Source organism: Pinus tabuliformis, chromosome X (assembly GCF_031772625.1).
Source record: "Pinus tabuliformis cultivar Carrire ecotype Pingquan chromosome X, CPIR1, whole genome shotgun sequence".
Lineage (NCBI taxonomy): Eukaryota > Viridiplantae > Streptophyta > Pinopsida > Pinales > Pinaceae > Pinus > Pinus tabuliformis.
In genome coordinates, this window is record NC_142308.1 from 74,380,305 (window position 1) to 74,401,228 (window position 20,924).

At 37.7% G+C, this 20,924-nt stretch overlaps 1 pseudogene; it reads left to right on the forward strand.

Moving 5' to 3' along the window:
• The first annotated feature begins 16,356 nt into the window (after positions 1-16,356).
• On the forward strand, positions 16,357-16,962 carry LOC149138425 (large ribosomal subunit protein uL11x-like; annotated as a pseudogene).
• The last annotated feature ends 3,962 nt before the right edge of the window (positions 16,963-20,924 follow it).

Sequence of the window (20,924 nt, forward strand, 5' to 3'; positions counted from 1 at the left end):
GCACAACACTCCTACCTTGGCACTCCTCATTGGACGCCCATAAGTGACACCTCTACAAGTGCTCCTACATAATGTCCCTGCATACACTGCCATGCTCCATGTCTCCAACCTGATGTCCATGACTAAGTTGCCCATGTAGTCCAACCAAGTAGACCCCTAACAAAAATCAGTCATCCTCATCCAAGTCTATAATCTTCGGCCTAGTGAGCTCAGTCACCCAACCATATTATCATCACATCATGAGTCCCTTCCATCACAACTCCCCCACTAAAGGTTTCACCAAGATTTGCTCTTGGTCTTGACCATGAGAAGTCCACCCAAGTATCATCAAACTCAAGTGTGTGCCCTCCTCAATCTTTCCATGAGTCATGCCGGGCATTTAGCCAATTCTCCATGTGGCTAAAGAATGACCTAATCCTCCACAACGATCATCATGTTCCTCCCTTGTCACGGGCCTTTGCATCTTCTATCATAAGGTCACAAACAACCCCAACAAGTCCTACAACAGTCAACAATCCTTGCTTCTCCATACAAGGTCTCATCATAGACATCCATGGTAAGATGCTCTCCTGCATCGGCAAACTGACTTTTCTCTTCCCTGCATACGGTTCATCTACCAAATGCTCAAGTGAAACACAAGTATCAACAATACTTACATTATCATCATGACGCTCCTCCATGTGAGTATCCTCACCTATCCATGTCTGCAAACTGAACGATCCTGGTCCAACTTGATCAATCTCAAGTTCATCCTCCATCATTGTCACATCTGCAACATCTTCAATCATGACGGCTTCCTCTTCCTTGTCAGCACAATCTGCAACTTCATCCTACCCCATTGTCCAACCAAGTTGAATAAGTTCGTCTTCAACATTCTTTTCCAAGACTTCAAGTTCCTTTCGAATTTGGGGATTCTCTTCTTTCAACCACTTCAACCTGTATAAGGTAAGCAAGAGCTTCTCTTCGCATTCTTCCAAACCTACCATGCCTTGTCATTTAGCTTGGCCCAAACACGAAGCTTCACCTCTGCTAAACTTGTTTCACCATTCACCTGAATCACCCTGATACGGGTGGCAGGGCAAGTTAGTCTATCCGACCGACTCATCCTCCACGCTATGACACACCCCCACTCATTGCAAATACTTGTCGGCTTTGCTCCAAGTCGTAGGTTGGCTCCATGGGTAATCAACCATGCTCCCACGCATATAAAAACACCTCGCTCTCCTTCATTTGTGCGCATAACTCCTTCGCACGCTAAGTCTGAGCTCATCCTTCACTTTTCCCAACCGCTCGTTCGCTATCGAACATGGTCGCACCTCGGGTGGAATCGCAGGTCCTAACAATATATGTCAGGCCTAAGAGTCACGCGTGTCAAGCGGGCGCGTTTAACCAACGGGCCGACGGAAGTTGGCACGGGTGCACGACGAGCGAGCGATGAGCTAGACGGTTGAACGACGAGTTGAGGGCGCGTTCGAACCATGCAACGAGCCGACCGACCGAACGACGCGAAAATCATCTTGTGAAAATGACTGTGTTGGGCGGTGGAAAGTTTATATGTGGGGGTGGTCTCGCACATGGGCGCCCACACCATGGGCCGATGTGAAGTTGGGGCGGGTTAGATGAAACGGTGGGTCGGCTTGGTGAGTCGACGCCCCAAACGATGGGCCAACTGTCATATAAGTAAAGCGTTGGAATGGTGGAAATAATCAATCAAGTGAAGTTTCCAAGTGTTCATGCGAGCTGGAGGGCGAGCTAATTTGGAGAGGACTGAAATTTGGCAAAGTGCAGGTGGACTCTTGGGCCAAAGAACTGAGCTGGGGCAAACGCAGAAAACAGAGTTGCAGGTCGTGCGAAGGCGTTCGGACGAGGGCATCGGGCCGAACGACCGAACAGGCGAAGTCATTCGAAGATGTTCGAGCGAATTCATGCGAAGGCATTCGGGCAAGGGTGTGCGAGGACGTGAGGCCGAACGATCGAATGGGCGAGGGCGTGCGAGGGCATCAGGCCGAACGAATGAACGGGCGAGGGCGTACGAGGGCGTTCGCCTGAACGAATTGATGGCATTCAATTGAACGAGCCGAAGCTGAAGTACGTGACGAACAATGCGACAGTGAACAAGGTGCAATAAGCGGAAGTATCCTTGGGCACTCCGAATGGTGATTCGGGTGGACCGAACGGTGCAGGCCAACTTGCATGAGTTCACAGAGTACCAAGGAAACTTGGGGTTTCCTACAAAGAATGTAAAACTGAATATTTTATGAAGTATTGATATTATCAGGTAGACTCATATTTCAGGGAGTTGCCCCTCTCGGTTTATTATCCATTGTGCATACATGTTAAAAGATAATAATGACGAATGATGTAAGAAACTTTCCACTATGTTAATGAATGTATACTTAGGAAAGTTGAAAAATAATCTAAGTATAGAAAGTAGGGGTAGTCCACAATCGCAAGTATTGTTAAAAAGAAAGTGGTCGGTGGTGTCGCACCTCCTATAGCGCGGTTGGAAGAGTATCGCCAGTGTAGGGGCGTGACAGTTGGAATTGGACCCTGATTCAGAAAATCAGATTTGCAGAAAAGCTGAGCTCACTGCACTTCGTGACAGTTGGTATCAGAGCTTGATTCAGTCGAACCAGGCTGACCGAAGGAAGTGTAATACTTCGTGACAGGTTTAGCAGGGGTGAAGCATTGTGCTTGGGCCAAGCTGAACGATAAGACATGGCAGGTTTGGAGGAATGCGAAGGGAGACTTTTGCTGACCTTATACAAGTTGAAGCTGATAAAAGAGGAGAACCCACGGATTCGAGATGAACTTGAAGTCTTGGAAAGGAATGTTGAAGACAAACTTCTTCGACTTGGTTGGACAATGGAGCAGGTTGTAGATGCAAATTGCGATGACAAAGAAGAGGAAACCGTGATGTTTGAGGATGTTGCAAGCATGAAAACGATGGAGGATGAATTTGAAATTGTTGAAATTGGACTAGTTTGCAGACATTAGTGGATGAGGATACTCTCATGGAGCAGCCTCATGATGAAGTAAGTACTACTTATACTTGTGTTTCACTTGAGCATTTGTTAGATGGGCCTTATGCAGGAAAGGGCAAAATCAGTTTGCCGATGCGATGGAGGGTCTTACCATAGATGTCTACGATGAGACCTTGTATGGAGAGGCAAGGAAAATTAACTGTTGCAGAGCTTGTTGGGGCTGTTTGTGACCTTATGGCAAAAGGTGCAAATGCTCGTGACAAGGGAGGAACGTGATGATCATTGCAGAAGAATGGGTCATGCTTTAGCCACATGGAGAAATTAGCTAAGTGCCCAGCATGACTCATGGATAGATTGGAGAAGGGCACACACTTGTGGTATGATGATACTTGGGTGGACTTCTGATGGCTGAGACCAAGAGGAAGTCTTGGTGGAAGCTTTAGTGGGGGAGTTATGATGGAAAATACTCATTACTTGATGATGATATGGTTTGGGTGACCGAGTTCACTAGATCGAATTACAGGCTTGGATGAGGATGACTGATTGTTGTGATGGGTCTACTTAGTTGGACAACATGGGCAACTTGAGTCATGCACATCAAGTTGGAGACATGGAGCATGGCAGTCTTATGCAGAGGCATTATGCAAGAGCACTTGTAGAGGTGTCACTTATGGGCATCCAATGAGAGTGCCAAGGTAGGGATGTTATGTAGGTGGATTTGCTGATGTGACATGGAGATTCTTTACTTATGAGCTTAAGGGGATGTTGTGCACTCTTGTACAACAAGGCCATGGACTTGGTTGGATTTATGAGTAGACTATGGAGCATTACTACTACATGAAGAGCTGAGGCATCTTGCAAAGACCTTTGGGACGAGACATGTATGCTCGATGAGGTGTTGGTTGGAGATGATTCATGGAGCTCATGATGACATGAGGTTGTGACTTTTGGGAACTTCATATGATCCAGGTGGATGTTGGTGGCCACTCACCTATCCCACTTGGACCCCCACAACTATCTCTTTCAGTTTTTTAGTTTCTGTAATTGTAGCACAATTTACTATTTTTAGCAATTTTTTCGGGTCCTCAACTTCCGGAGCCGTTTTGAGGCCCTAAACGAGCTATTGTACGTGTCAAACGAAGATCGGGTGCCAAAGTTACGACCCCAGGAAGTTGATGTACCAACTTACCAAAAACGGGGCCCACAATTTGGCGTTTCATCTTCTAGGGTTAGGTTTTGGGACGTTAAGGGTTTTCTATTGTTTCTCAACAATAAATAGGCCTTCAAGCCCCATTGAAACGCAGTTCAGAGGCATGTAGCAACCACATCTCTTCTCAGAGATAAGATACCATCACCCTTGATGGTTTATTTCCATTTCTGTTTGTAAGCATATTTCAGTATCTTACATTAATGAAATGAAGTATTATTTCCGCTGCATCTTTTTGTATATGGTTATCTCTGTATTTTGTTGCGTTCCTGTTTAAAATATGGATTAGTGGTATCAGAGCGGTCTGATTTTAATCTTTTTTTCTTTGCATGTCCCCAACGATGTCGGGATATAAGAAGTTAGGGTTTGAACTGGTCGAACCTTTGCAATACCATCCTCGCAAATCTCAATGGCCTCCCATGGCGGATGAAAAGAAAGACGAGGGGGTAGGAGATCCTATCAAAATCTTGCTCGAAGAATCCCTTGAGCGACAACGGAACACGATGATGGACAGCTTTGCATAGATCCTTCAACGGCTACCCAGGGGCGACACATCATTCTCTGATTGAGCTACTTTTGGTCCTTCATGATATGCCCAAATTCTTCTTTATTCCACTTCTTTATTTTATTCTTGATTTCCTTGAGCTTTAATTGGAATGTATGCATGCAGTTCCTCCCTTGTTGATTTCTCTGCGCCCACCATGCCTAAATGTTTTTAATGAGGGTTGGGTCTCTTATCTAGAAGGCTTGGAACCTAAAAGGTCTATTTTTTGGACTCGATTTCAGGTCCACTTCCAATCGTATTGGTCAGTGATCTGATCCCATCCCGGGAAGAATTGACGCTTCTATGAATATGTCTCTATTGATAACCTATTGAGATATTAGGAATCTATCAGATCTAGAAGCAATTTGGTGATTCCCTCATCTTCTGTTATTCCAGGTGTGCACCCCATTGATTTTTGGGATGTCTACTAAGCATTGCTCTGCTATAGTGTCACCAAATATCTCCATGTTTGTATCCATTCTTCTCATACCTCCCTTTTTCTCTGCTCAAGAAGTGATCATCTTGAAGTCTCCTCCCACCACCCATAGGTCTTCCGGGTAAATGCTTCTCATTTTTGCCAATATCTAGAGGAAATCCCTTCTTTCTCTCGGGATATGAGGTCCATATACTCCTATGAGGAACACCCAATCTTTCGATCCGATAACTCTAAATCTACCTGAGAGGATTCTTGGGATGCTGACCCAGTCTTCAAACCATATTTCTCCTGGATTCCATATGATCGCCAACCCTCCTGCACTGCCATTTGTGTCCTAGCCAATAACCTAGTACTGGGGTTTGACGTTTTCCAAAATTCCTTTCAATTTTCTTTCACTGATTTTAGTTTCCTATATTATCATTATACTTGATCTATCTTTTTTCAATCTCTCTTTAAGGTATCTATGCTCGCCTCTGCTATTGAGGCCTCTTACGTTCCATGTTGTAATAATCATTTCAAAAATTTTGGGGGTTGTTGAGAGACCTCTGATAATGGCACTACTCTTCCTGAGTTTACTAGTAGCTCCCCCACCATATGGATGGATTCGTTCATTGGTCTTATACCCTGTTTCTTTCCCCCTTTTCCTAGGGTTCCTGGTTCTTTCCCTTGTCTACCTTGAGACCCTAAGTGCTCTGGTTGTGCGATAATAGCATTTCCTTGTTTAACCTTATATTGTTGAAAGGTTTCCTTGTAGAGTTTCTTTTGATCTTCTAGGATGAAGTGTTCGTCCAGATGTCTCCACTTCAATAGTAATTGTTTCATCACTTGCTCTTCCACACTGATATCTTCTTTCTGGGTGTTGATCTCCCTTGGGGTTTTCTTTACCATTTGCATGGTATTCTCCTCTCTTAGGTTTTCAGTTATCTCTTGTCTCTTTTCCTTATTTCCTTCGGGCTCCTTCATTTGCATGCTTTCCATCTCCTTGGTATTCTCCATGCTTGTCTCCCCCATTTTGTCCACCTGAAGGGTGGCGAATCTGTTATGGGTGCGCTGCTCTTTCTCATTCTAATTTTCTGTCTCGTTGCCTATTGGTTTTTGGTTTATTTTCCTTCTGTGCACCTCCTGAAAGCCATCCCCATCCTCTCCTGTCATTACCTCTCCTGCCTTCTTCTCAGTCGACTGTTTTTTTGGGTTAATTAACGGGAAAGCTCGATACCCGTGGTCATATTCATGACACCTCCTGCATCTGAATGGGATATGCTTGTAGTCAAGGGGTTGTTGCCATATCTCATCATGATATTCTAACTCTATGTAGTCTGGTAGTGGCTCAGTGATATTCATGTACACACATATTCTTGCATAGGCAGTGTACTTACCTTTCTTTTCGAGTCTACCACTTTGACGAAGATTCTGATTGAGTTGCCTATTTCTTCCAAAATTTCGGGGTCCCAGAAGTCCATTGGTAAACCAAAGAGTCGTACCCAGATGGGTGCTGCCAGAAGCTTTTCTTGGTCTGAGTTATAGCATTCCTCCCAGTGTCTCATAAATAGGCCAGCATTTTTGAAGAAATACAACCTGTCTTCAAAAACCTTCTCCTTGTTTTCTAGGTTTGAAAAGATTACAGAGAAGAATCCTTTCGCCCCCAGCTTGAGGTCTATGTGCCCCTTTGGTTGCCACCGTTGTTGAATCCATTTGATCAGTTCCTTCTCGGTTGGCCAAGCCCCAATAAACTTACATATCAGGGCATGGTCCTTCATATATCTTTTGTATTCCTCCAATTTATTGTTTGGTATAACAAATCAGGGTTTCTTGGTTTTTGTTGCCTCCGGTTGCACCATGCTGGCTCATCTCCCCTGCAACAATGTTTCGGTAGGAGGGGATTTCTCCCCCTGCCATACCACTCATGGCTACTGTCAGCGATATTCTTTGTCACTTTTACCCTGTCCTTTCTCAAACGGCGTGGATTACAAGTTTGTCAAGCTAAGTCCATGACAAAAAAACCATAGTTTCTCCCACTCTTCCTAGCTGCACCACCAATTAATATATAATATTTAAATAATAATTATAATAAAAATAATATTTATATTAATTATAAATATAGTAATTTATATTTACTTTATATATAAAATAAATCGATCATAATTTTTATGTATATTTTTTAATATTTCAATAAATATATATATATATGATTCTTAGAATTAATATTTATCATTTAAAATATAATAATAAATAAAATGTTGTAATATCTATTTAAACTTAATAATAGTTTAACAATTTTTTATCTTAAAAATAATAACGCAAAATTTCAAATCAATATAGACTTGATACATACATATATCAACCCTATATAAAGAATTATCGTATATAAAAAGAGATTGTTTTTATGACGATTGCCATACAGAGAGAGATATGGGCACACAAAGCCATGAAAGGTTAAGTTCTTTAAAATAAAATAAAAAATTAAAATTAAAATTCATTTTTAAATATTTTGATTATTATTAATTGAGATCAAACGGGAGACTATTTAAATAAATGCTCTGCATTTAATGATGAAATAACTATATCAAGTTTGGTAGTTTTAACCACTAAAATTTTTATTTATGATGTGTTGTGATAGTTTAAATAAAGAATGATGACAATTAGATAGTTTTAATAACTATCAACTCTATTATCTCTTTTATCTGTTATAATAGTAAAAAAAAAGGGGGGGGAATGGCAATTTAAAGATATTATTAAAAATATTTGATTACAAAATCAATTACCATCTAATTCTATTTTAAGATAGAAGAACCATATAATTTTTCCTACTTTAAAAGAACCACAATTTATTACCTTAAACATGTCAAAAAATTCCTAGGCGTAATGTTATCGTTGAAATCTGGAAATATATTCTATAATGTGAAAATCAACTTCTTTAGAAGCGAGCAAAGTCACAAAAATTTCTCTAGAAGTCGGAAGAGTCACTTTTGAATTCGTCAACGAAGCAAAATCTCATATTTAAGTTTGATACAATTTTACTGTCGTCGTTGCTCTCTATTATATTCCATTCGATGAGACCAACTTAAGTAAGGATTTTTATTACAACTTTGAAAAAATGGAAAAAACAAAAAAAAAGGCCAGTGAACAACGAGTGATTTTTTTTTGTTTCTAGAATGGAAATGATATCTACTAGATTCATCCCTCGTTCTTGTTGATGTAGATGTTGGTATCAATCTTGAAACCACAAATTTTAAATCCCCATGGCCATTATATACAACATGGGTTGTCAAGGGAGGGTGGTGTACTCGGCAGTTTGGTATAAATAACAATCGCCACTCATCAATAAACAAATTCTTAATGCCAAACCCCCTCCCCATCCCAAGATTCCAAATACAATTAGTCTTCTTCTATGTATCAGTAATTTGTCTCCACCCAAACTATATAAAATTATATCAATAAATTTTTGTATTGACCGGAGAAAAGGAATGTTATGCAACCAACTCACAAAAGGATCAATCAATGACTTAAAAGGTATCCTTTTCGAGGGGGAATCCTCCTTTACATTACATAAATAAAAAATTCTTGGATGATACAAATGACAAGACCTTCTTTGTATATATAGGATTCTAAGGGATCACAATATAATCAGAGCCTACATAATAATAATATTGTAAGGGCACAACAATAAAAATAGTGGGCTTCTATGGGGCACCACAATAACAATATGGGGGCTGCATGGACACAACCATAACAATAAGGGGGCTACACTAGTATTATATCAACCTAACATGCCCTCTCCTTCAAAAAAATGTTGTCCTCAATGTTTGAGTAGTTATGTATGCTTCTGTATAAAATTCTAATCCTCCCATGTTGAATCTTCAATGAGTAAGTTCTTCCACTTAATGACATACTCTAAAATTGATTGATTTCGTAGATGTCGGGTTCTTGTTTCTGTTACTGCTTCAAGCTCAAGTATGATTTTTCCTTCTTCGTCGAGTTCTGGCAACACTATTTGAACTGGAAGCTTGTCACTGAAAACCTTCTTTAAGCATGAAATGTGGAAAATTGGGTGTACTCAAGAAGATGTAGGAAGCTCCAATTTGTATGCCATCGTACCAATATTTTGCGACACCTTGTAAGGACCGTAGTACTTGGGTGATAATTTATTATCCTTCTTAGCTTGCTTGAGAGACATTTGTTTGTATGGTTGTAGCTGTAAAAACACCAAGTCACCTACATCAAAACTTCTTTCACTGCGATGCTGATATACCTATTGTTTCACTCGATTCTACGCAATAGTGAGGTTATCCTTTAAGAGTTGGAGAAATTGTTGTTCATACTCGATGTGATATTCCACTACTTGAACCTTATAATTTTCTCTTAAAGATGATGTGATGGATAGTGGATGATATCCATAAAAGGGCATAAACGGGGTCATTTTTGCTATAGTATCGAAGGAAGTGTTATACCACCATTCACCTAGCAATAACCACTTGACCCATTGTGTTTGTTTATTAGATACAGAGCAACGAAGATATCATTCCAAACATTTGTTCACTATCTCAGTTAGCCCATCAGATTGAGGATGATAAGATTAACTATGAGCTAATTGAGTACCAAAACAAGAAAATAGTTATGTCCAAAAATTTATAGTGAAAGTGGGATCTATGTCACTTACTATAACCTTTGGGTTTCCATGAAGCTTTTGAATTGTTTCCATAAATGCAATAGAAATTGTAATGGCATTAAAAGGATGAGATAATGCACAAAAGTGTGCATACTTAGTAAGTCTATCAACTACCTCCATGATGACACTCTTTCCTTCAAACTTGGGTAAAGTTGTGATAAAATCCATTGATACCTCCTCCCAACACTAACTTGGAATGGCTAAAGGTTGTAACAGACCCAGGGTCTTAATTGTCTCAACTTTATTTTGTTGGAAAACCAAACATTCTGCCACAAACTTCTGAATATCATATTTAAGACCATCCCAAACGAATTCCTTCTTGACCCTATGATAAGTTTTTAAAAAATATTGAGTGTCCTCCTAAGGGAGAGGTGTGCAATTCCAAAATAATATTTTGTTTGAGTTGAGAATTCTTACAAGGATATAAGCGATCTTTGTATCATAATGAATCATTTTTCTAGCTAAATGTATCACGTGTACTTGGATCTTGTTGCAACTTTTGAATAAGTGACCACACCTCTTCATCATTCTTTTATTCACTCCTTGCTTTGGTTATGCACCTAGGTTGGATAATAGAAATGGTACAAAGCAATGCTTCCACATCCTCATCCTCTCTTAAGGGTGCATATGTAACAACATTTTGCTTCCTTTTTTGTAGATTATTTCAAAGTCATAACCCAACATCTTTTTCACCCATTTTTCTTCTCTTTTGAAGACAATCTTTGTTCTAAAATGTATTTAAGGCTATCATGATCTCTTTTACCTTAAAGTTTCTTCCCACTAGGTAAGGTCATCATTGCATTAGTGCATGTCGTATTTCCAACATTTCCTTCTCATAAATAGGTTTGTGTAAATACTTTTCTTTGATTGAACAAATTTCAAAATCAATGGGTCTTCCTTCTTTCATTAAAAAAAACATCAATTCCATTTCCTAGGACATCACATTCCACAATAAAAGTTTATGTGAATTCTGGCATAGCTAAGACTAGTGCTCGACACATTTACTCTTTATGATGTTCAAAGGCCTTCATCGTTTTTGGAGTCCAAGAAAATGCATCTTTCTTCAATAATGATGTCATAGGTGCCACTATTCTCCCATAACTCTTAACAAACTTGTGATAAAACCCTATCAACATGAGAAATCCTCAAAGATGCTTTATGGTTGTGGGTATTTTCCATTCCTTGATGGTTTTAATTTTTTTAGGGTCTACCTTAACATGCTCATGAGATACAGTGTCACCCAAATATTCCACCTCGTGTACTCCAAAGAAACATTTGGATTTTTTTGCATATAATTGTTTCTCCTCCAATAGTTTGAGCACCCTGTCAACATTTTGAACATGGTCATTCCAAGACCTGTTGTAGATTAGTATATCATCAAAAAATACTAACACAAATTTTCTAAGGAAGGGTTTGAAAATGGAATTCACCGGACCTTGAAATGTGGAAGTTGCATTACTAAGGCAAAAAGGCATGACCAAAAATTCATAATCATTGTCATGAGTTATGAATGTTGTTTTCAGAATGTCTTCAGTCTTTATTCTAATTTGATGATATCTTGAACAAACATCCAACTTGGTGAAGTAAATTTCTCCATGTAATTCATCCAACAATTCATCAATGGCAGGAATGGGAAATTTATCTTTAATAATGAGCTTGTTGAGCTCCCTATAATCCAGATGCATACACCATAATCCATCCTTCTTGTGCACCAATATTATTGGAGCAGAGAAAGAACTTTGATTAGGTTGAATTATACCAACCTTTAGCATTTATGTAACCATATGTTCAATTTCACTCTTTTGGGAATAAGGATATCTGTAAGGCTTGATGTTTGGAGGAACACTTCCTGAAATTAAATTAATAGCATGATCATGATCACGAATAGGAGGAGGTCTTTGGGAGTATCAAACACCTTGGAATGATTGTCCAAGACTTTCTAGAGAAATAGATGATTTCTATGTTTGAACCTCTAGTGAGCATAATTATGCAATTACTCCGCGTTGTTCTTTTTTCAAAAGCTTTGTCATGCCATTAGAGCTTGTTATCTTTCTTGGTTTCCCACGATACCTCTTAATTCAAATTCCTTTCCTTCCCAAAAAAAATTCAAGAAAAGTTCTTGAAGATTGAAAGTTATCATCCCCAAATATTGTAACCATTAGACTCCTAGTACAACATCAGCACCACCCATTGGAATGGAAATCATTGGAATATTCAATACATATTCCCTCATGGTTAACCTGATATTATGGAACTTTCCAGAGCGACTTATAGTTCCTCCATTTGCAACCATCACTTGACAATTTGGTGCTAGATATAGGAAGAAATTCAATTACTTGGCTACTTTACAATGAATAAAATTATGGGTACTTCGCTAATCTATAAACACTATGTCTTTTTTCTTCTAGATATATCCTTCTATCTTGAGAGTTTGAGGAGTGGCAATTCCTGCCAATGTATTACGAGATATGGTCGGATTCATTTCTTCTTTCTGTAGGGTTGGTTGTTGGTGTATATCCTCCTATTTTGACATTTCTTGTTCCTTTTCTTCCTCCTCTTCATAATCTATCTAGAATAATTGCTTCTCAACACACTTATAACCTTTAGTGTATATGTTATCACAACTATAACAGAGCCTTTTTTCTCTTTTTTCCTCCAATTGTTGTGGTGGAAACCTTGTAGGTTGTGGAAAAATAGGAGCAACAATACTTCCATCTTTATAGTTGTGAGTGGTAGACTTCCTTGTTGCCATAATTTTTCTTTCAATTTTTTTTCCATCCTAAATGCCTTCTCCAATGAATCAGGTTCCCAAAGGTGAACCTCATGTTGGATGTTATATTTTAAAGTCCCTATGAAGACATCAATCCTATGCTCCTCTAGAATATCGGTTACCCTAATATTCAATTTTTGGAAGTCTTCAATGTGCCCTATCATTGAACCCTTTTGTTTGATATTTATCAATTGGCTAAAGCAGTTCTTTCTCTTTTTATATTCATAATGTGATATCATTTCCTCCGTAAAGATTGACCATGTGACAAGTGGTTTATGAGAACAAATCCATTTATACCATACAAACTGATTGGTTTCTAAATATAGAGATGTAATACGTACCTTTAGTGAGGGTTTCACATCCTGTAGATCAAAATATGCTCCATAAGCCATTTATGTTACCAAATCCTTACCATCAAACTTCCTCATATCTATATTTGGAATTTGGTGGTTCTTAAACCCCACATTGGAGTCTCTAAAATAATAATTCATATTCCTTTTGTCCTCATCATGATTTTCATGGATTACCTTATCACCACCTAGAAGCCTTTCTTGTAACAACTTTGTCAATCCTTCCATCTTGACATTCATCATTGCTTCTATTTCTACTTTTAGGCCATTCATGTCGCGTTTTATTTATATGTTTAAACCATACATGTCACCTTTTAATCCATCCGTGTCCCCTTTTAAGCTATCCATGTCATATTTTGTTTCCCTTTGTGAGAGCAGAATTTTTCGCACTTGGTCCCATAATTTTGATATATCATATTGCAATTCTTCCTCTTCATGCGTCATAGTAGAGATTTATGAGGCATTAATGGGTGTAGAATTATTTTGTTTTGGAGGCATTTAATAACAAAACACTGATATTTATGCTTCAATATGCCCTTTGAATCACTTTAAATTGATTTTTCAAACAAAAGTTATGCAAAATTTTAAAAATACACACCTTTACCTTTCTTTTTAAGAGCTCTATATTGAAATTATTGTATCTTTGTAATTTCAGATTTCCAAGGTCTAAAATTAGGCCTTGTGGTAGCCCTATGAATCTTCTTTCAAATGTCACAATTCAGACCAATATTGGATTCTTCAATATTGAGTTATGCCAAATTTCCCACACAGACCTCATTATGGACTTGTTTAGTAGAGAAACGTTGTACGGGATGTCACGTGTCACTGCTTTAACCATAAGACCTGAAATTGCTACATGAAAAACTACATTCCATGCAATTTTAGCCACGTTTTACAGAATTCAAATCTAATGCCTGAAATGAAAGTTATGACGATTTTCCCTAGGTCACCTGTTTGAGACTTAATTATGGAGAATGCAAAAACCATAAATTCTTTGGACAATATCTTAGAAAATATAGTGAAACTAGATCTAAAATTTCGGCACAAAGTTCACCAAGATTCTAGCTCCATGATGACCTATTTGAAGCAATGAAACCCTAGAATCCAAAGCTCTCATACCAAATGTTAGACAACCAACTCACAAAAAGATAGACCAATGACTTAAAAAGTATCCTCTTTGAGGGGGAAACCTCTTTTACATTACATAAATGAAAAAATCTTCGATGATACAAATGAAAAGACCTCCTTTGTATATATAAGAGTCTAAGGGATCATAATATAACCATAGCCTACATAACAATAATAATGTAAGGGCACAACAATAACAATGGTGGGTTTCTATGGGGCACCACAATAACAATATGGGGGCTACATGGGCACAACAAAAACAATAAGGGGGTTACACTAACAATAACAACAAGGGGGCTACACTAGTATTATAGGGACCTAACAAAATTATTATAATTAGATAAACCCTCTCTTGGCTTGTGGGGATCGAGTTGCCAACCCTACAAATATGAATAGTGTGATTGCAATATTCTACAACATAAATATAAAAATGCTACCCTTCGACCCTCATACAGTTCTCGCCAAACATATAATTCGATGGACATGGAGAGGGTTTTGAATTTACAACCTTGTATGACCCCAAATTCAAAACAAGAACCCTACAAACTTGTAGGGTTATAGGCAAAAGTAATATAAAACAAATCAGCCCTCTTTCCCTAAAAAAATAGATTTATATTAAGGATCGACTAGTTCTAAAAGAGGGGATGATGATGTGTCCCTAACCACAATTCAATTCTCCCAATAGTATTGTTTGTTTCTTCTAATGAAATAGTGTGGTGTCATAGTTGTTAAGATCGACTAGGCATAAAATTTGGAATACAATGTGATATAACATCCTACATGTTGTTGACAGGTGGTGGATTCTCCGCTCGTGTCTCTTGTAATGTTGTGATGTTGCAGAGCTCTTCACATTCAACCATTTTTAATAAAGTGTGTACAATCACTACTGCAAAAGGGACGTTTTAACACATTTATTTAAGATGAAATTATAGTTTTGTATTAAAAACATAAGATAAATTTTTCATTTTCTTAAATTAAGACCAAGGAAAATTAATGTTTTTACCTTCATTCCGCGGGCTCAAGTCGTATGTAATTATCTTAAATAAAGACAAAAGAAAAAATCCCTATCATTTGCATTTTCTATTAATTTCAAGGGGTAGCTAGTTGACCAACTGCATCAGTGGCAGGGGCATTATTAGCTGATCCAATTCTAGGATCCATTGGTTGAATCTTACCAACACCCATAGAAGCAACTGTTTGAAAGCTTTTAGTTAGACCTAGATCAATATATTGAGAGGGCTAGAGCTAGAACTCCTTCCTATCCTAAGCTCAGATAAATATGCACAACCTGTTCTAGATACAATAGATCCATATTTAGAACCAATAATTTCATTTGCATTTTTTATTAATTTGAATTTGGAGATAGGGGGATTTAGATTTGCAAACGGCAGCAACAACCAGTAGTAGGGAATCAGAGACTAGATTTTTCTGAAAAGATTGACAATCATGCCTCTTAATTCAGATTTAACTATAGGGGCATTTAGATTTGTAGAGTGTGGAAGAAGCCAATAGCAGACAATCAAAGACTCTATTATTTTCTTAAATAATTAACAACATGCCTCTTAATTCAAATTTTGTGATAGGGGGATTTAGATTTGCAAAGGGTGACAACAACCATTAGCAGAGAATTGAAACTTTAGTGTTTTTTGAAAAAAATACATTAGGGGAATTTTGAGGTCTGAAATAGGCCTCCTAAGGAAATTATAAAATAATATTAGGTTACATCATCAAATTTTAGAGACAAAAAAGAAAAAACTACTTTTTCAATCGTATTTTCAACTTATCTCCCTATGGGTTTACTCAAATTTTGAGTGGGAACACTCATTGGATGCATAACTTGATTCCCCATCCAAGGAGTACCCATGTTTCAAACTTTCTATGTACCCTACTACACGAAAAATGAGAAATACGTGAAAAAAAAGTGATTACAATCACATTTTTTCATTTATTTCCCATTTTTCATGTAGCAAGGTCCATCGAAAGTATGCAACATGGGTACTCTTTGGATGAGGAATTAATGTTTCCATCCAACAAGTAATCCCTCTTGATATTTTAGTAAAACATTAGGGAGATAAGTTGAAAATACGAGTTGAAAATGTAGTTTTATTATTTAATATTTTAATTTTTTTTACTTTTTTACTCCAAAAATTGTGAATCATCCCCCATGGTTGACATCATCATCTTGAATCGTATTGGTTCTTATAAAGTTTATTTTGGTTGTAAATTTTTCTTAGGGGCCATTTTAGATCTCAAAATTCCTCTAATGTATCCATGCCTCCCAAGCTCGATCCTTCCCAAGTGGTCAAAGTGTATGTGAGGGTCATGGGGGATGGAGTGGGATATGCTTCATCTTTGTCCCCTAACATTGGTCCTCTGGGTCTGTCGCGCAAGAATATTAGAGAATATATTGCAATGGAAACAACAAAGGACTAGAAGGGTTTGAGGGCCACAGGGGGAAAAGTGGGAGTTGATTCATCTCTCGCTACTACGATTGTTCCTCTAGGTCTGTCGCCCAAGAAGATTAGAGAAGAAATTTCAAAGGAAATAACAAAGGACTAGAAGGTTTTGAGGGTCATCGTAAAGCTCACCATTTAGACCAAGTAGGCCAAGGTCATTACGATGCTAATTGCGGCTGCTCTCGTCAGAAAAGAACTTAAGGAAACTCAGAGAGATAGGAAGAAGACGGAGAACATCAAACACAATGGAAATATCTCCCTCATTGATGTCATTTATATCACTAGGGTTATGAGGTTGAGCTCCATGGTGAAGGATATTCTAGGCACATGCATATTCATCGGTTGCACAGTGGAAGGAAAGGATATGAAGGATGTCCAAGCTGAGATCGGCGAAGGAGAGGATGAGATCCCCAAAGAATGAAGGAATAATTCACATTTGGTAACTAAAATTAAAGCCTTTATTTATTTTTATTGTTGGTTATTTGTTCCTTTATTTAGGGTTTTTAAGGTTTAAGGAAGTTGAAAATTGGAAGAAATGTGAATTTTCTTTCAAGACCTTGGGGATTTTGAGACATTTGGGGATTTTGAGACATTTAGGGGCCTGAAATGAAGCGATTTTGAGGCATTTTCTACTTCTTTGGATACTTTGGGTAGTTATATAATATATGTATGTGTCGGTCCACTAAATGGATGGAAGAATTTGTTGAAACTTTTTACCTTCATCTTGTGGGCTCAAGTTGTCTGACACTTCATTCCTCCATAACAAACTAATACTCGCATACTAGCGATAGCCACCAAAGATACCAACTTCAAAACCATGGAGTGTTAAACAAAGGACAACAAAATGGGATTCGACAATCAACCGCTCGCCATTGTTAGAGAATACCCTTACGACCTGTCATTTTGCAATATACGTCCTCCACCATATGTGATTGATTGTTGAAATCCTTCCATCCATTTAAAACTAAAAAAAATAAAAAAATAATGTGCAGTTACTAGCGGGTTCAAATTTCTCAACCACAGTGAGAATGTGGATGGCTAGTAACCATGGAATTTACATTTGAGTCTTGACCTATTCAATTTCAAAATTAAAGTTCATATTTCAAAAATATATTGCTTCGATTTGAATTTATGGTTAAACTTCTTTATGATAGTTTTGAAATTTTTAGCTACGTTCAGCTTCAAGTAGATTATATCCATTAAGATCCTAGCTCATTTTATATAAAATTTCAAACTTTAATACGAAGGTCCTTCATTAAATTAGCTCCATGTTCTTAATTTTGAAAAATTTAATTTAGAGGTCTAGTGTCATTACTAGATCAGTCATGGTATTAATTTTTATAATATTAAGTTCTGATATTTTTTCATGCTCTTCCACTTATCATGCCCATGGAATTTTACAACTTTTCCATCTTCCATTCTTTTGTAGTCACACAAGGGAAAACCTTATAGATTCTTATAGAGATAGAGTCTCACAAGGGAAGCCATATGCATTATTTTGAAAAAGTAGCCATGTATACGAAGCTCTTAAGAGGAATTATTGAAAGGAATTCCCCTCTACGTCTAGTTGTAAGAACTGCATTTGCAACACAACTAGTGTTCTTGATTTGGAATGATTTGTCATTTTTGTTTTAGAAAACTGACAACTGTCTTTTAGGTTTCTCTTAGAATTTTATCTTGTAATGGAACACTTATTTTAAATGGAGGATATTGAATCTTGCAAGGTGTTTCTAAAGCAATGTTAGTGACTAATGTGTCCACCATGTAGAGTGCCCTGTCATTGTGGTAAATCCAAGAAGCACTAGGCTTATTGATTTTCACTGACCTCATGCCAGCCATGTTACTTGATTCATCTTAGGATTTTTGGCCTTCATGGCTAGAATGAAGAATCAATTGAAATATTATTAAAAAATGGATTAGGGAATTGCAGGGGTCACTCATAATATTTGTTGGTGAATTCTCTTCCTTTTTTTTAGTGTTTAAAATATAATTTGTTGTATGTAAGATTGTATTGAATGGTTCAAGTATGAAAATGAAATAACCTTTATGTCAATGTATGATTTTATATTGTTGGCATTATGACACAGGTTTGGCGCTATGACACAGATGTTGTCCTTGATGGCAACTCACTTAGATGACAAATCACAGTTCGGGATCATAGAATGAAGGAAAAAGAGGTATACACAGGTTTCCCTTGACCAAACAACATATACACGTGGGTTAGTAGACCAAAAGGCGTGTATGCATATACACGCACTTTCAAGCAAGGAAAAGCATGTACATGTTGGAAAACTTGGCTTTGGTTCGTGGTATTTGGTCCTTGGTATTTTGACCCATGGTATTCGTCCACGGTATCTTGTCCGAAGTATTGACCCCAGGTATTTGGTCTAAGGTATTGATTCTAAAGTCGTTTGGGACCATGGTATTAAGTAAGTCCTAAGACTATAAAAGGAGGAGGAGATCATTAGGCAAAGGCACTCAAGTATTGAATATCTAATGAAGAGAAAGATCTAGAATACTGGTCATTGGGTTATGGTGCATAGCTGGATTTGAATCAAGGAGGAACTTGAGTGCTTTCAAAGAAGGATAAGTTATATTGATGGGTCAAGATCTTTAGGCTTGAAGAGAAGTATCTTTGTGTGGTTTTGATCTTTTATAATTGGCACATGTTGTAATTTGTAAATCTGATGATCTGGGTATAACTAATGTCTGAATAGTTCTAAAGGTTAAATCATCTTTTACAGATCTGTATGCAGGTTCAGTATAGCAAAGGCGCGTATACATGCTGGTTCGGCATTTCAAAACAACGTATACGTAGGTCTGCCTTCAGATAACAATGTATGAACGCAGGTTTGACACATTGAAGTAGCGTACGTCTCATAAAATATGTTTTAGCTACTTTTGTTTGTTGTTGCAATGTTCTGGGTTTTGCATTGGGTTCTGGTTACTGTTACTGTGTTCTGGTTACAACATTCAGAAAAGTGATTGTTTGATTTAGTTTTGGTTGGTGCAAAGGAGATTGATTGATGCAGATATATTTGATGTTTGATTGATGTTATTGATGGATCCAGTTTGAAAATTTATGAAACGTGGTCCCTGGAAGAAAAGAGAAGGTTGTAGCCTTCTGTAGGTCAGCACCTACGTACTAGTATACACATCAGCTAGTACAAGAGCTAGGGGGTTGTAGCTCCCTTTCAAGAGAAGCTGGAGAACAAGAGAAGGTTGTAGCTTTCTGCAAGTAGAATCCTGCATACTAGTATAAGACTGCACCAGTTCAAAATTTGTAAAAAGAAGTTTCTTATTAAAGAAAGATAGAGACGATTGCAAGAGGTGGTTTTCACCCACATTGGGTTTCCACCTTATATCTTGTATTCATGTGTGTGACTGCTTGTTCTGTTTATTACACCTGGTTACTGTTTATATGGTTCTGATACAAAGATTAAGGATCAACTAACCAAATTATAAGTTTTCAAGATATACGCTAGTTTGTCTAAACACAGTTGCGTATACACGCAAGATTCATTAATAGAAGTAGCGTATATAAATTTGTGTATGGAAATGTAAAATTGTTAAATTGATAATACTCATTCACCCCCCTCTCAGTATTATTTACAACAATTGGTATTAGAGCAGGTCCTGCTAAAGAAGCTTTATCGCTTGAAGGAAGATCTATCATCATGAGTACCTACGAAAGAGAGGGATCCATTAGACCACCAATATTCGATGGGAGCAACTTCATCTATTGGAAGGTAAGAATGACAGCCTATCTTCAATCTCTTGGAACAGATGTTTGGGAAATCGTGGAAGGAGGATACACATTTCCATCAGCAATTCCTACAGATACTGCAGGTAAAAAACGGTATGAAACAAAGGCCAAGGCTCTCAACACATTATTTGGGAGTCTTTCACAATCATAATTTGTCAAGGTTATGCAGATCAAAACCACCAAAGAAATATGGGACAAGATCATTCTAAGCTATGAAGGAGACAATCAGGTAAAATGTGCAAAACTACAATCTCTCAGAATTCAATATGAAACTCTCAAAATGCACAATGACGAAAGTATAGCTAATTACTTCTTACGTATAGATGAGATTGTTAATTGCATGAAAAACTTGGGTGAAGAGATAAAAGAAGTTACTGTAGTTGAAAAGGTTTTGAGCTCCCTGTCTTCTAAGTTTGAATCAAAAGTTTCTTCCATAGAAGAAAAGCAAAATCTTCAGAGTATTACTTTGACACAGTTGCATGGAATCCTAACTACTTTCAAAATGAGAAAAGGGGGTCCATCAGATATGAAAGAAGCCACATTCAGGCTTCTGGAAGAGAAGAACTCAATGAATCGGGACACATTTCAGAAGGAGAGGAAGAAGAAAATTTTTTCAA